Here is a 17,878-nt window from a genome sequence, read left to right on the forward strand (position 1 = left end):
TGATCCACCTTGTCAAATGCTTTTTTAAAATCAGTGTAGATGGTTTCTATTTGACACTTTTTATCCAGACCTTTAAAAATATAGTTGGTGAATTCAAGCAGATTTGACAAAGTGGACCTGCCTTTAACAAAGCCATGTTGTTCTGCAATAATTAAATGTTTAAGGCTCGAGGATATTCGACCGTGAACCAATCTTTCAAATACTTTTGGAATTACTGATAGTATAGATATTGGACGATAATTTGCAATATCATTTTTGGATCCAGATTTAAAAATAGGGGTTATAAAAACTGTCTTCCACCTATTCGGAAAAGTTCCTGTTTTTAAACAATTATTAAATATTATTTGTAATGGCAAAGATATACTTCCACTTACATTTCTTAAAAATATGGGACTAATATTATCAGGTCCTGAGCCTTTATTAGGATCGATATCCTTTAATGCTTTGTATATTTCATTATTAGTTAAGTTTATATGATGCAAATTTAGTATACTTTTATTGTCTAAGAGTTCAATGGTATTGTAAGCTCCAGGGGTAATAGGTTCAAATACAGATTGAAAGTAATTGGAGAACTATTATTATTAATTAACTACTATTATTAATTAAGCCTACTATTATTAATTAAGAACTACTATTATTAATTAAGCCATAGTTGAAAATTCTACAATTCTCCGTAAAGTTTAAAATAATTTCAATACATATATTAATCATAATGAAGGGGAAACTATTTAATTGGTTTGATTCTGCTTTATACGCTAATTCGAGAAGTTTGGAACACTTCGCATCGAACCTGTGACCACGGCTGAGTCAATTAAAATAGTTCAGTAACAAGTTCGACCACACTGCTTTAGTTAAATTGTGGCATAATCCAAGCAGAGCCGCGGGGCGAGGCTAGCTCTCTTAGCAATACATATTAGTGCAAGGTCATGGTTGTTTGTAGTAGTTTTTGTTGCATATTAAGTATTAATTATGAATTAGTTGAACAATTTTCTTTAGACATAAATTGTTAAGCGTTATGAAATCAGCTTATGGGAAAAGAAATGTCAGATTTAACATAATCTTTAAGTTTTCATAATGTTTGAACAAATTCAGCTTTAGGTACTGGTTCTACAAAAATGCATATATTTTTGCAATTGCATAATATATACTAATACTAGGTTTCCGCCCGCGGCTTCGCCCGCGCAGTCAAAGAAAAACCCGTATAGTTTTCGTTCCCGTGGGATTTCCGGGATTGCGTCATTTTCCCGGGATAAAAAGTAGCCTATGTCCTTTCTCGGGTATCAAAATATCTCCATACCAAATTTCATGAAAATTGGTTCAGCAGTTTAGGCGTGATTGAGTAACAGACAGACAGACAGAGTTACTTTTGCATTTATAATATTAGTATGGATTATAAAGCTGAAGAGTTTGTTTGTTTGTATGTTTATTCGTTTGTTTGTTTGAACGCGCTAATCTCGAGAACTACTGGTCCGATTTGAATAATTCTTTCAGTTTTAGATAGCCCATTTATCGAAGAAGGCTATAATATATTATCATCACGCTAAGATCAACAAGAGCGGAGCCGCTCGGCACAGTTAGTGTAAGAATATTGGTTTGAATCTTTTTTATAAAATAAAAATAAAAAATTAATGATTATTTTCATAAACAAAACATAATAATAATATTTATATTCATCAAAATTTTTGATTTTGTATTTTGCTTTTATACATGGCATAATTGCACCAGGAAAATAATTAACGTCCAACGAAGTAGGCTCGGGTTGGTGAAAAATAATCTTATAATGCTCAAGCACTTAAATACAATTCGACTAATTGCGAAATAATAGGCACAGTTACTTGAAACGCTGATTATGTCGCTCAAGGTTAGCAAAATCCATTTATAATAATAATTAAGTTTTCGTCACTTAATATTGATGAAGTCGTGAACTTAATGAATCTGAAGATTTACTAAGTCTAGGTATAAGGTCGATAAGTTTCTATCTGATTAAAGAAAATCGTTTTTGTACGGGATTACATTGTTAGTTACCTTCAATATTCTGACTAATGAGTTCTAATGATATCTGTTTTGTCTGCGTATTTTCATCATTTATTTTATAACTGACTTCAAGAGGAGGTTCTCAATACTAATGTGTTTTTTTTTACCTTACAACTTTCGACTGAGTGAAGTGATTTTGATGATTATTTCTTAATTGTAAAGCTAAGCTGATTTGTGCCATTGAAATTGTGTCCAGTTCAGAAAATAACTAGGTGGTTTTGTTTCATATAAATACAGTTGTGTCTGCATAACTTCATCGCCTTTTTTAATATACCAGAAATAATGTCCATTGTCCTACATATAAATGTATAGTAATTAACTGGTAGAATTAGTCGCTATCTCTGGGACACTAAGCGATATTATCTCAAGCAAACTTCTTTAATACTTTCAAGACGGAATTCTCTGGACAAAGGCGATTATCTTAGAAGAGGAATAAATTGTGTGCACAAAAACAGAGGTAGGAAGTGAAATAAAAACGGTCGTTAGTGAGCTGAGCGTCGCCGTGAGACGGGCCCCTCCCCCCCCTCCTCCCAAAGGAGCCCCGCGCGGCGCGTAAGGGCTGCGACACAACGTCACACAGCGTGGCATGGCGTGAGATGCTGTCTGTTATTTAATAAAAAACTTACCATAATTTCGCATCAGAATCGTGGCACCATAATATTACAACACTATAATTATAGTTATTGTAAAAGTAATATTTCCAAAAAAAATACGGTATAATCCAAATAAGGCATAAAGTTTCCATTCCTCAACAGCATTAAAGTAAATGTCTGTAAATTTATAATGACTAGCTGACCCGACAGACGTTGTTCTGTCTTCTCGCGAAATGTCAATCACTTGAAATTTTTTTTAAATAAGATTTTTTCAGAAGAGCAATAAAAGATTTATCGAAATCGGTCCAGGTGTTAACGCGTGATGCCGTGACCAGGACCAGGAATTAGGAATTAATTTAAAATATAGAGATAATTGTTTTAACGGAAATTAAAGGAAATATCCTTTAATTATTTATTTCTTTATGTACAAGAAAACTCATAATTTGAAGCTGTCCTGCATAATACCCATAATACCTTTACTTAATATTACTGGCCTTAAGCGGCGAGGTGATGTGGCTGAACCTTAAGTTAAAGCCTTTCCCTTTAAGGTGATTACAGAATAGCGCGCGTCCGTTTTGACTAGTTGCGAACAACATTTTGGCTATAATCGATCAAAGTTGTATCACAGTTGACAGATATATACGTACGGAAGGTTTTTGTTAGAATTATTTAAGTACCTAATCGCTATGTTTTACACAATTTACGATATTTTTGATTCACTTTTAAATTATTTTTCAAAAATTGTATATTAATTATTTATAAGTTTTCAATCATTAAATTTTTTAAACAACAAAGATTAGAAAAATTATTTTCAATCTATGAATTTTTTTGTTATTATTCAGCTCTCAGGTCTAATATAAAGTTAAATACACAATTTATCATTATAATTTATCGTCTATTAGCTAGTGTACGCCCACCCTTATTATTATAAAAAGCATACCTTGCGGTTTCAGTGGTTTTATTGCTATCACATTACCGTTATTTAATGATAACAATAAAACAGTACTTAGGATCAGTTCAACTGCCACGCAATCATGCCACGCCAATATCACTCTTATTCCATAGTAATTACAGTTTTTATCGGTATTCGATCATGCTTCGACACAAAATATGCGTCACGCTGGCTCCTGGATTTTCTATAAATTAAGTACTAATTAAAATTATCAATAAAACACTTAATGGATAATTATTAATTTGAATTATTTCACATTTTTTAAATACACACACTAGAACTATCTACATTTCAGGAGTAAACAACAAGTAAAAAACTTCTTAATTAACGAATATTTTATTCATATTAAATTATTCATTAATTTTATGTACACAGAGAAAGGAACAGAACCAAAAAGAAAATTGCCTCGTTGGTGTTGTATAGATGTGAGTATTTAATGCAAACACATACATTTTTGCATCTGTAAAAAAAAATTACACACATCGAAGGAATTCAAACTACAATAATAGATGCTCTCTGTGCTACAGGAGTCAGGACCCTTGTCCCTCCCCCACAATGTAACGAGGAGACGAAACAATCTGAGCACCACTCGATCTATTAATGTGAACAGGATTGTCTGTCCGTCCGTCCGACGCTACACAATGCTCATGCAGACCTGCTTGTTCCATCAATGATATTCATGTAGCTATATGAAGGTTGGTTATATATCTAGCATAGAGCAAAAATTAAATGGTTTAGATGCTATTGCTGTATTTTGAAATAACTTTATTTAAAACGTATCCATATAAAAATTAAAAACATCGATAGTTAGGTGCTTATTTGAAAAATACGAATTACCTACTTTGTTACAATTTCTTTTATACATTACTTTTACCATTTACTAGCTGCGTTTCGCGGTTTCGCCCGCGTGGCTCCACTCCTGTTGGTCTTAGCGTGATGATAGCCTAGAGCCTTCCTCGATTTAGAGCTATCTAACACCGAAATAATTTTTCTAATCGGATAAGTACCTAGTTCCTGAGATTAGCGCTTTCAAACAAACAAACAAACTCTTCAGCTTTATAGTATTAGTATAGAAGTATAGATATACTTAATCTGAATACAAAAGTATCATCCACATCCAACAAAAACCGACTAACATGAAACTATGTGAATTAAGCAAAGTAAATGCACTACTGCTGCTGCTGACTGCACACCGCACGGGCCAGGTCGAGTCGGACTAAATCATGTTAAAAACAACTAATTCAAATCAGGCTGCAAACACGACCTGCACTGGTCAGCTAATGAATACCTTCAAATTCAACTTGTCATTTACACAGTAGCTCATACGACTGTTTGCCTTTCTGATTGGCTGCCGAGAGCCGTAATGAGCTCTAAACGCGAACTAACCCATTGCCCCAGCACGGCTGACCTATCTCGTAGCCGCACATACATTGCTGATTCAGTTACCTCCACCTTTTAATTAGCGAGATCCCACCGTGCAATGTACACTGCTCACATAATTTGGTTCACAGTAAAAGTAGCGGGATGAAAGTCTCGTAGCCTAGTTATGTTCGCGCACGTTTGCCCTGTAAAAACTGTTTGAACCGATATGTGGAGGCAAACAAATAAAAAATTGAGTGTTCTGTTTATTGAATTTATTCAAATATGCTACGTGTGTTTGAATTCGTTCGATTACAGTGTTCAAATGAGGAGAAAGTAATTCATATTTAGATTCTTCTTCATAAATATCGTTGAATTTGAAATATCACGTTACTTGTGTAGGTGATGCGTTTAATAAGAGGATATATTTTATTAGAAGTACATGTACATAAATACATTACAATATTTTTATGTTATATTCGTATTTGTATTATTATTTCAGTTAGAGAATAGACATTTAATACGTTTTATAGTCATTTGGGTTAGTTTCTGAATAAATAGGAATAGTGAAACATCGATACTGACCAAGCTGGCTCTATATTAAAATTATTTACATAATGTAAATATTAATTAATATACTAAAGAATCGTTATTATTAATTATTATTATACACAATAGAAGCGTAAATTATCTACAGAGTTTAGAATAATCTGACAATGTAGTTACACAAAAACACATAGGCACAGCACATAGGTAATAAAAGTTTCATGACGGCTTTTTGGTTTTAGTGTGCTTTCAAAATTTATAAATCGAATAGATAAAATATTAGTAATTAGTATGAAGAAACTCTAAGCACAGAATACTAATTAATAGTAGCTAAACGCTACAGAACGGACACTCTCTGCCTCCCGCCAAAATTAAACACTTACCTCACCCCGCACGATGAGCCTAAAAATGGTCCGTATTTTTCTGCAAGGACGATACGCAACGAAGATTGACAACATTAATCAAATTGACTTAAAGTAATTTTATTATTTTGGATTTGTGATTATCGTTTTTCGTAGAAAATGGTTAGATATTGTGCTGTTTACGGATGTATTTCATCAGAAAAACGCGAATTTTTTTTACGCTAGTCACAAATGTGCCAACCATAAAGCGTTAACACACACATTTGCAGTCTCTACAGTGTGACTGTCAAAACGATAATAATTTTATATGGAGTGTCCGGGGTGTGCTCTAAGGAGTACATTAATTAGTGTACACATTAGTATCACAATATACAGATACATACAGTAAGGAAACTTCATACAAAATTTTCGAAATGGCTCCCCCCCCCCATCAAGCGTGTTTACGAGGGTATTGAGGGGGATCGATAGTAGCGGGTGACACATCCACAGATTTTGAATATAGTATGGAAAAAAGTTTAAAGTGATGTCAATTCACATTAAATAAATATCGATTGTTTCAGTTTGTAGCCCTTTCAATAAATATAATTTGTAAATACCGTATCTGACTACAAGTTAAAAAGAGACTATTTTTTAATTGAGTCGATACATATCAAACTCCGGTAAGTCCATTCTAACAGAAATGTGGGAATCGAGGTATTTTTAATAACTTAAAAAAACAATATGTTTGGACCTTTATAATTTATGACGGATGTAATATAATACATTAGAATTATTTTTATGAATAAAAAGAAATGTATTACTTGATGATTATGCCACAAAATTAGATTTAAATCTGGACATACAGGCGTTTGATATGTACCAGCAAAACTTACCGGGTTTTGAAAAACATCGTCCTGGACTTACAGGAATTTGAAAAATCTCTAATGGACTTACAGGGATTTGATCGAACTCAGTTTTGGGACGTACTGAGGTGGTGGAAATGGGTAGATAGTTCGTCGCGTTGTAAGTATTGGACATTAAAATAAAATATGTAAATTAAAAGATACAAATTATTATTATTATTAACCTTTATCATCCCACTGCTGGGCAAAGAGAGAGGTCAATAAATCAAAACGGTTGAAAAAATCTCAGTACGGCCCTGGGCTTAATGGCTGGGAATAACTACTGTGCGTGTGCTGTGCGTCTAGTTTCATTTATCTTTTAGGTGTTTTCTGAGCCCTGTCTGTTTTAGCTTTTGGTATTGTTTTTTTCCTTGCTTTGTCTAGAACCACCACCTCTATAGTAAAACTGTTTTCTTCCATCATTTATCAATTAAAACGATTTAGAAGCATTGATCACACATGTTAACTTCAACAAAATTGAGAGAAATGGCAGCCATTTTACTGCCATACTGCGCTGTGATTGGTCGAAATGGACTTACCTGAGTTTGATAAACCACTGTCGACGGACATACCGGAGTTTGAAAAAAAACATTTACTTTAAACCTTATTTTAATAGAGATACGATTGACTTACCTAACTTTGAAAAGTACAGACTGGTTTAGTTTTACAGTTCAAAATTGGCGCCATTGTTATCTCAATTTTAGCGGGGAGTGGACTTACCGGAGTTTGATATGTATCGACTCAATTTCTATAGATATAAATAGTACCTATTTAGGAGTCCAGTCTGTTTAAAGATCGCATCTTTTTTTTACGCAATCTAGAAGAGCACGAAAATCTAAAAAAATGGAAACCTTAAAAAAATCTTGTTTAAATTTATGTGCATAATTACGTAAATATTAGGGAAGAAAAGATAGATATTATAATTATTGTATTTTTATCGATACGTGACTTTACCACTTTGTCAAGCACTAAAGCCTGTCAAACTATTTTCTTTTTCATCCTAAAACAAAAAGGTGGAGGTTCTATGCTCGTATAATAATAATTTTAATTTATTTTTTCATATTTTGTGTTTTTTATTTCAATTTAATTTATCGTTTTAAAAATAATTTAGTATAGGTAACCTACATACAAGTATTGTAAATTCTGGTTTAAAATAATTATTGAATATGTATAATACCATGGTATTCAATAATTATTTTAAACCATAATTTACAATACTTGTATGTAGGTTACCTACTTATTTATTTTATTGATATAAATTATTATTGATATTTATTTTATTGATATTTATCAAGCATTATAAATAATTTAGGTACATTAAATTAGCCTTCGGCGTCCATAACAAAACAAGATTTCGAAATATAGCACTGATAAAAACGTATTTACTTTTACAAGCTGTGAATTAATAAATTCGGATTGTTTCTTCTTGTAAATTCATATTTAGGCTACACCATTTTTGTATTTTAACGGGTTTTAATCTAAAAATTATCACTAAATCAACTGTGAAAAAAAGCAAACAGAAATATACAGGCCGAATTGATAACCTCCTCCTTTATTTTTGAAGTCGGTTAAATACCAAAAAGTAACAGCCCTATAGCTATACGTCATAATTTCATCGCAGGGGCTTAGTTTCCTAACTGTATGTATATATCTGTCAACTGTGTTAGTATGTACCTAGAATATCAGTAAGCTATAATAGAAAGTTGTCAAATGTCGGCATCCACACCACAGTGTTATTACATTCCGCCGCATACCGGACACATACAATCTAATGTGGTCAGTCTTTGATAATGTTTCATTTTAATAATATTTAAATGCAGACTTATTGCAGATGCTGACGGATAAATACGAAGAAAGATTTGTTGTGCCATGTACCATGAACCGAATAAATATAATATGTATAGTTAATAATATTTTCTCAATATCGCTTTATGAGTTTAGTTACTATTTCTTGAAATGGAACATTTATAATTATAAAGTCACCATCACATAATATCATAAGAGTATACTATATTTCCTTGATTCTAGTAATACATATTTGAATGAAATTGAAATATATGATAAAAAATATAGCATTTTCAAAAACAAATTCGTCAAATTTTCATGCGCCACCACTTTTAATTTCATAACAAACTATTTTCCATACACGATTTTCGACAAACCATTTTTAAACTTTTTCATCGCGAACACAATATTTTTTCACTCACAACAATAGATCTCAATCCATTTTATCTGACTAATTTTCACTTAAAATTTATAAAAATTCTGCGCTATTCGCAATTTGAATAAGAGATTTTATTATTTTTATTTGGCATGAATATTAATACCAAATATGCAGTTCTATGACCCCTCGTGGAGCGAGGGCCGGCTCATACCTGCTTCGCTGATTAATATGTGTTAATATCTTTACAAGCAAGTAGATGATGATTGATCACGAATCTCTGCTCTGCTCCTTAGAGACGTCTATTATAAACACATTTAGAAACCGAATCTGCTTTCTACAAAACATTAAACACTAAAGCTTATATATTTTATTCATTCAATATTAATTCGCTCAATGTTTTTGAATTCATTCATGAAATTTCGTTTAATTAAACCTTTAGTTATCGACTCGGTTTCGCTTTCATAACTTTGAGAAGCCAAAGCAGCCATTCATGAGTACTTCACTCAACTAAATCTATCGAGAGAACATGCTTCGCCTTTCAGGTAAAAATAGAAATGAAGTATTTTAATCAAATCTGTATTCAAAACTTACAGCGTGTTTCTGGAAAAGTAAAGACACGTCATACAGTTTCATATAATATGTGCTATCAAAATATTACAGAAATTAGTTACCTACCTACCAAAACTATGTTTGGTTAAATGGAAAAATGTATAGGTATATTATGTCTCGTATAATTTATTAATCAAACAATCGCTGAATCACACTTAACAAGTATCCTCTGAAAACATTTAATTATTATGTTATTCGTATTCATTAATCTGTCATAATGCTATAAACAATACCACCGCAGGAACGCGTGCTGTCGACCGGCCCGCCAACTCCAAGTGCCATCCACCGGCCCGCCAAGCGCTATCAACCGGCCCGCCAAGTACGAGCTAATTACTCGTGGCTGTCTCACACGCGTGGCCCCGAACATTATCACGTAATGGCAATAGTTATCTAATAAAGCCGTGATTAATGCCGGAGCCGCCACATTACGGGATGAATGACCGCCGATCATTACTGCCTCTGGGGTTGCCGATATATTGAGTTTATTAATAAGCAGCGTGTACTGTTGCGGTTTTGAAACGTGCATATTAATATCTAGGAGACAACTATTATGTCAAAATATTATTCTTTTAATCTGAATGCTCATACAATTATCACAAACTGCGGATCTTGTATTAAATGCATTTAAGTGATCTGATGATGGATGATGGTTCAAGTCTTACTTCACCACCAATACAAGGTACAACAAAAAAGATAAATGATTCTAATTGAAAAATAATTAAGTACTTCTCTATTTACTAACCAGTAACCACGATACTTTAATTTAAAATGTTTGCGTGCTTTAAATAATCAACAACCCAAACCTACAAGCTCCAACGTTTTTTATAATCTTTATACACAGTATATCACGTCATTAAAAATCCACCCACATTTGTAACACAGGAAAGCATGTTCCCGTAAAAATATAAAGGGAATCCCTCATCTTACGAAGGTATGTTTACAGATATTAATTAGGGTCGCGACCACACGACTCTGCAAACTGTTTGTCTGTTTGTCGCCTCAAATGGAGTTTGCGCGACGTTTTTAATTTTGCTGAACCTCTTTGAATACATTTTCTCGTTTAATATTTATTATGAAAAGTCTCGGCTTTTGCTTTTATTGATTTGTACATCAATTCAATATTTGCTTCCAATAATTTTGTTATTCAATTTCATTTTGTGATTAGATTCATAGCTATTTTTATTTAGAAATCTTTCTTTTATTTACCAATCATATGAACGGGTTCAGAATATATTTATTCACTGTCTGATATTTTGCTTAAAGATTAAAATAGTGTTATTTTAATTTTATTTAAGACTAGCTGCGCTCCGCGGTTTCACCCCCGTGGCTCCGCTCCTGTTGGTCTTACCGTCATGATGGACTATCTAACACCGAAATAATTTTTCAAATCGGACCAGTAGTTCCTGAGATTAGCGCGTTCAAACAAACAAACAAACTCTTCAGCTTTATAATGTTAGTATAGATTCCATTACTGAAATTCAAATTATCACATAAGGAATCCAAAATAATTTCTTTCGGTTTTCGTCATTCTTTATAGGGTTCGACGTTCTGTATTTGTCATTGAAAATATAGCCTAGATATCATTTATAATGTTTTTAATGTTCGAATTTCTACTCTCCTTGGTTTATTTTTTTATAAAATCCTTATATTATACAAAAAATTAAATGGTTTGAATTCGAAGAGTGGTATTCTAATAATCAAAGACTATACGGTTCTAAGTCTCTGTAATCCTCAAAGACGGACATCGTACAATAAATTTATCATCGTAATAAATTCATAATTCACGCTTCACTTAATTGTTTTAATAACATGATATTAACAAAGTAATTAAAATATAGAATCTAATTTATTATTATATAGAGACAGAAAAACTGAAAATAGGAACATCAAGTTATTTATTAATTTACATAAATAATGAACTTCAACACGTTATAAAGCGTATGTTAACAGCAGGCATTATAAAACGCAACTGCAATCCGTTACTCAAAACAATTAAAACAAAGTGAAATGGACATAAATTGCTCGCAGTACAGTCGTGGCGTGTCTCGTTACGTGACCGTGACGTGACCGTGACGTGGCCGTGACGTGACGTGTCGACATGAGCGAGCGTTGATTCAGATAAGGGTCGCAACACACCGCACGCTGCTCTACCACGATCAGTGCTCTATCTTCATTCCAATAGAGGAATAACATTAAACATTTATGAAACCTGCAGAGTAAGCACTTTCTAAAATATAATATTATTATGATGTTTCACTTGAAGCAGAATTTTGAAATATACACATCGGCGTTTACCTACAATCTACATAATATAGATTAAAATTTATAAATATAAATGTAAAATAATATGTCATATTATATGTTTTAAATAATTATTTTTACCAAAATATAGTAAACAGCCTTCAAATATTATGTATAGTTAAGTCTAGAAGAAATTTAAATACGACGGGAGCTGGTGCTATCAAACAAAAAATAATCGGAATCGTTTATCGTTATACCGATTTTGTTTCTGCGATATTCAACTAATTTATATGTAATATCTCTTGATAGTTAATATCATAGATCATACAAACGCGCCCAGTGTGCAAGCGCCTCTATAAAGCAGATTTGTAATTCAGATTTGTATATTCGCTCCAGCCTGCGTTACTCGTTCGATGTAAATGCGATCTGCAGTTTAGCAAAACTTCTTTTGAGTCGCTTGTTTCCCATTTCTCAGTTTCACATTGATTCAAAGGATATTTACCCTTTGTAACACGAATATATTTTCCTCTATGTTTGTATGTAATCGACTCCTTTAGACTTGATTTTCACCCACTTTAAACGGATAGATTTAATTGAAACTTTTTCACCTGTCAAGGTACGGTAACAATACAATCATTTCAATAGTTTTAGTTAATAAAATCGATCACGAGGTGGAACCTGAATACATTCAAAAAATTATTCATCGATTCGGAAAGCAGTTTCTCTATTGAGAAGAACCAGTATAATATAGTATTGCAAAATAGCTTATATTTTTTTCCAACATTGAAAACATTATAAAAGCATCCATAAAAGAAATGTATATAAATCAAAACTTACTTTTTGTTTTCGCAGCGTCGTAATAACATAAGAGATAGACACGTCTTCGAATCCAAAGCTATACAAGTAATAGATGCCGCCTCACATCCACTCCGCCATATAAAATAATTTCAGAGGAAACTTTCGTCGGATTAAGGCGCGCGTCTTATAGCGGGATGTACTATACTATATTAATATCATCAATCTGACTGAAGGTTTTGTTAAAAGAAGACATCCTTTGTATGGCACGATTATCTGACAGTATCATATTAAATTTTCAGGAGTCACACATAACACATAAAAAATATGAATAAGAAATATGGTAGGATAGTAGTAGTGTGTGTAGTAGTGATTTTCTTATCACTTAACTTTAAACGAATCGTATCTTCACATACAATATCTACCCCGCGCTCTATCAAACTGTAGCTTTAATAAATAAATATAACAGCTAAGAAAGTGTTTTGTTTTGACATGTTCTGAGGAAGTCGGGCCAAAATAAGAAATACGAGTCGAGCTTTACTCGTGAGTAATTGCTAGCAATTATGAAAGATTGTGATGTTTATTTCCCGTTAATTAATACACAGCAGAAAGTAAGTTAGTAAGTAAGGTTGTTGGTCGCGGAAAAATCCTGATTTCATGTTATTGTAAGTTACTAACTTTCGAGCTGGATGCATTCGGCACGTAGCTGTGTGCGCGCTGCGTCATAAATGGAGTTTTACGTTCATGAATGCGATATATTTGCAGTTATTTAGTGTTTTGTAAGTGATGGTTGTAAAGAGCTAAGACGTGAAAGTACTAAAATACTGTTATCCTACAAATATAATAAGTTTGTATGTTTGTTAATACCTTACGCAAAAACTGCGGAACTGATTGTCATGAAATTTGGTACACACATTGAAGGTAACGTGGATTAACACATAGGATAGTTTTTATCCCGAAAATCTCAAGCCAACGGCATCTATGCGTGTTTTCTTTTGACTACGCGAGCGAAGCTGTGGGTGAAAACAACAACAGTAACTATAATAATTATAACAACATCTGTTTATTACAATCACGTATATAATAAATATCGGTGTGTAAAATCAAAAATATGTCGGTGTGTATACTTTAGTCATTCACTCTACTGCACTCGACATTAATATGTTTCGCTAGCCGATTTCGTTCTGAAACATAAAGCAGAACATAATTAATAGATGCACAGAAGTGTAAACAGTGCAATAAACAATTTAGATTTAGTATTGACCGTCGGGTTTCATTTTAAGAACGAATATAATAATACCTATGTGTTGTAGCGTGTGATGTAATGTAGAGTAGGTAACTTTGGCGGTTGTGTACAAACACAAAAGTTTTTTAAAGCCACATGAGAATCACGAAACATATAAATGCTGATAATTTTGTTAGCTACCAACAAGAACCAACACGCCTCTACCATTCCCTACATTACTGACCATTGTTATACCCACTGTTCAAGCTCTTAGTATTACAAAATGGAGCTTTATCTTCGAGCGTTGCTCCGGATCTGCGCAGGGGGTAAATGTCTGCAAAACTTTCCCATTTGCCACCGTAACTTGGACAAAGTGAGATTGATGATTTTTCTCCATGACTTATCGATTTGAGGCGACTATGACACGTCTGACGTCATTAAGTGTCAATTACAGACGTTTTAGGCGTAAAAAAAATGTTATAAATTAATAGCGTATTTGATTTATTATTATCATTCTGATTATTATGTAGGTTTTTATTGTAAGAATAGCTGTAAGGAATCAGAAATAAATGAATACATATCTATTTAAAATTTATTTACCTGTTATTTGGATTAATCTTATACGGTTTACTTATATGAAGACAAAAGACGTCGTCCATTTAAACAAATGGATCTCGTAAATAGGCGAAGTTTCGAAAATTACGTTAAACCAAGCCTATTTAATAGTCGCACAACAGTAAAATATAAAATTCAACGAGAAGTATTATTTTTTTTACATTTTGGTACGTGCAATGCACATAGTTATATATTTTTTACTTCACAAGATATGAATGACATCAGTGTCTGACATATCGGGGGCCGACTCGGCCAAGATGGCTGCCAAAAGCGCTGAAACTCGCATAACATATTTTTGCTGAATTCCCTATTTCCGTGCTGAAAGTTTTGTTTATTGTTTATTCAGCATAGCGAAATTTAGACGGAAATATTACTTGAGTTTTTAATGTTAAATGAACTTCAAATTGAAGACTTGTTCTTATTTGTTGCATTGTCCGCATGTGTGCAATTGTGTTTTAACTTTTATCATAAATTTGTAACTTGTATATACTATATCTTTATATACAAAATTTCATTCAATACTATTGAATAAAGTCCTTATTCCTATTGGTGGCTGATTTTATACAAAGGTAAACGGTATCCTTAAATCAACGAACAATCTCTACTTGTCATAATAATACACAAACCACTTAACCAGACGACATAATAATATTACAACACAAACTACTAGGAGTCATTCCCCAGTACTCAGTCAGTTCCTACTTCATATTACAGGCTCGTTAAATTATATCGCAGACTGTCTTAATAGAATTGTATTTCCTGGAAGTAAGACGTATCATCATAATTGTCAGATTCAGAACAAGAAATGGAAGTTGTTACTTCCGTAAGAAATTATTTAAAAAAATAAGTAGACGGGGCTTGCAAGACATTTGAATTAATATTTTAATTTCAATATCGCGTTATGGTAATACTGTCACATCATGGAGCTAGGCGACGATTTTTGGTATCTTTGAATTTTTCCAAAGCAGTTTCACTCTTGACACGTTCTCTCGTTTCAAATCTCTATTGAAGTTAAAAATTAAAGGTTGGAATACGCCTCGCGACATGCCATAGATTTAAGCAAAAGTTTACAAAAATTAACGCATATCGCATGGGGAAGTAAAAACATTACATCAGCCGACGCAACGACTGTAGTTCGCAAATTGAATCGCGACGTGATTGAGCCCGTAGCTCGGCAGACGTTCAACGTCAAATTAATAATATTTAAAGCTCTCATCAGTGCGATAACTTCGTTTGCGACATTATCGGCTTTACTTCAAAACGTATACGTAATTTTCGTATACAAAAGAGTGAGCTCTTCGTCGCACAATCTTAAAATAGTATCTGATGGGCCCTCTTCACAATGGGCAGTGTTGGGCGAGTAGAGGCAATCACGATAGTGTAGAGGGCCTAAATGTGTATGATCGGCAGTCATTGTAGATGTTAATTCATAATCGCCTTAGTGGCGACAAACATCGATGATCATTTTGTTACCAACGCTCTCGATTGTGAACCAAATACGCTGTCTGCTCTCAATGTGTGCACCGGCATATTTGTGTGCGTACGCGTAGCAATGTCTGCGTCGTCGCGCACACGCGCACGTACTTACGTACATACTTAGATTACAAAATAAAAGACAGATGGAGCGTTGCCGAACTAAACCGAATGATTTATCGTAATTTTCAATAAAGCTATGTGTGCTGTCATTTTGCCGCTGCACTGTACGTACACGGTGCTTCTGTGTGCGTGTAATGTTACCGGATATTGAAAAATTTCCCAAATTTTTCCCCGACTACGGAAAAAAGAGGGTTATGTTTTTCGAGTTTATGCATGTATGTATAATATTTCTTTGACACGCCCTGCAGTATAAACCATTGGACCGATTTTGAGATGTGAGGTTTCATTGCAATCATCTGAATTATTATGTTAGTGGCGGTGTTAGTGGTGACGTAGGTTATATGTATACATCAATTAGCAGTCAAGTTTTAATTTTTATTTTAATATAATTTCGGGTCTATGATATTTTTTTATAATATTGTAAAAATTATTTTATTATATAAAGTACCTGCCTACTAAAGTTATATGTATATGGACAAAATAATTATATTCAATTTTTAATTAAATAAATCACATAAAAAAAAGTTTCAATATTAACTATAATAATTATATTATTTTTTATTTTTCAAAATATATGAATGCGAATAGCGGTAGTTTTTAGTCGAGAATACGGGACATTTTATTTTCATCATGGAGTTCACATAAATTAAATCGCTAGCGAAAACGACTATGACGTTTTTAAGCTTTATAAAAGAAACAAAATAATGTATTATGCTTATTAAAATAATCTAATAATGATCATGAACCTTTAGTGCACTATACAAATAATCACATTCACGATCGAAAAATCAACCAGCATTACCCTGTAGATCTTTTAATCATTTTACCGTTTTACCAATAAAAATGGCAAATTCATTTTCAAAATACTGGCAACATACGTTGAAGTTTTGTATTCCTTCATATCTGTAAAATTATTATTCGTATAAAGAAATAAATCAGCCAAATAATCTACAGAAAACCTGTGAAACGATGTTTCATCTTTTTTTTTGTTTTCGGGAACTTTTACAGCGTTTTATTATCACAAGACGGCATTTTTTTACTAAAATTGCAAACCCTTTTTGACGTATTGCATGACACTATATGCGCTATAGCACTGGTGCAGCGACGTATTTGCTTTTGATTTCGTATTTTCTTTGACAAGCGTACATATTATATTACGTGATTTTTCGATGGCATTACCACTTATTTTATATTGTTATTAAATAGCAACTGTTACGTTCTAATTTCTATAATTTCATCACCTTTATTTTTAAGTAATATTCCAAGGAGTACAGAACAATCAATATACTACGACAAACGGTAGGAATTTGTTATTTTTTTTATATTTACGTGTCTGCTTTTTCTAGCGTATTACAAGACTCTATAGTCTATTTTATAAGATAGTTACTGACAGAAAGGAACATAATAAAAAATAAAAAGAAGGCTTTAGATATTTAATGCTCATCACCACATCAATATAATCCAAAAAATCCGCTCGCGTACCTATTTCAACTGTAAATCAAAACAAGACCCAAGCAAACCGAAAGTCGGAAAACACAATAACAAATCGTCCAATTTCTCTAGTATACATTATCTAGTTATACATTGACATGACATGACGCGATGATCAAGTGTGAAGTGTCCGTAGCGGCCGGCTCCTGTCCGCCCGGAGACCGCCCAGGGCCCGCCCGGTGACCGCCCGGTGACCGCGCGGCGCCACTCGGCCGTGTAATCCGCGCCGCGCCTCCAATAACACGCCGCACTTGTTAATATATTACAATAAGTAGCGGGGGAAGCACTACACTGGGATTATAAAAAATTGCTTAGACTGATTTCAACATGCCAGATTCTGTATTAGAAAATTAATTAATGTCAGTAAAGAATACCCAATTCACTACATAAATATTATATTCGGAAATGATAATAA

Source organism: Colias croceus, chromosome 26 (genome assembly GCF_905220415.1).
Source record: "Colias croceus chromosome 26, ilColCroc2.1".
Classification (NCBI taxonomy): Eukaryota; Metazoa; Arthropoda; class Insecta; order Lepidoptera; family Pieridae; genus Colias; species Colias croceus.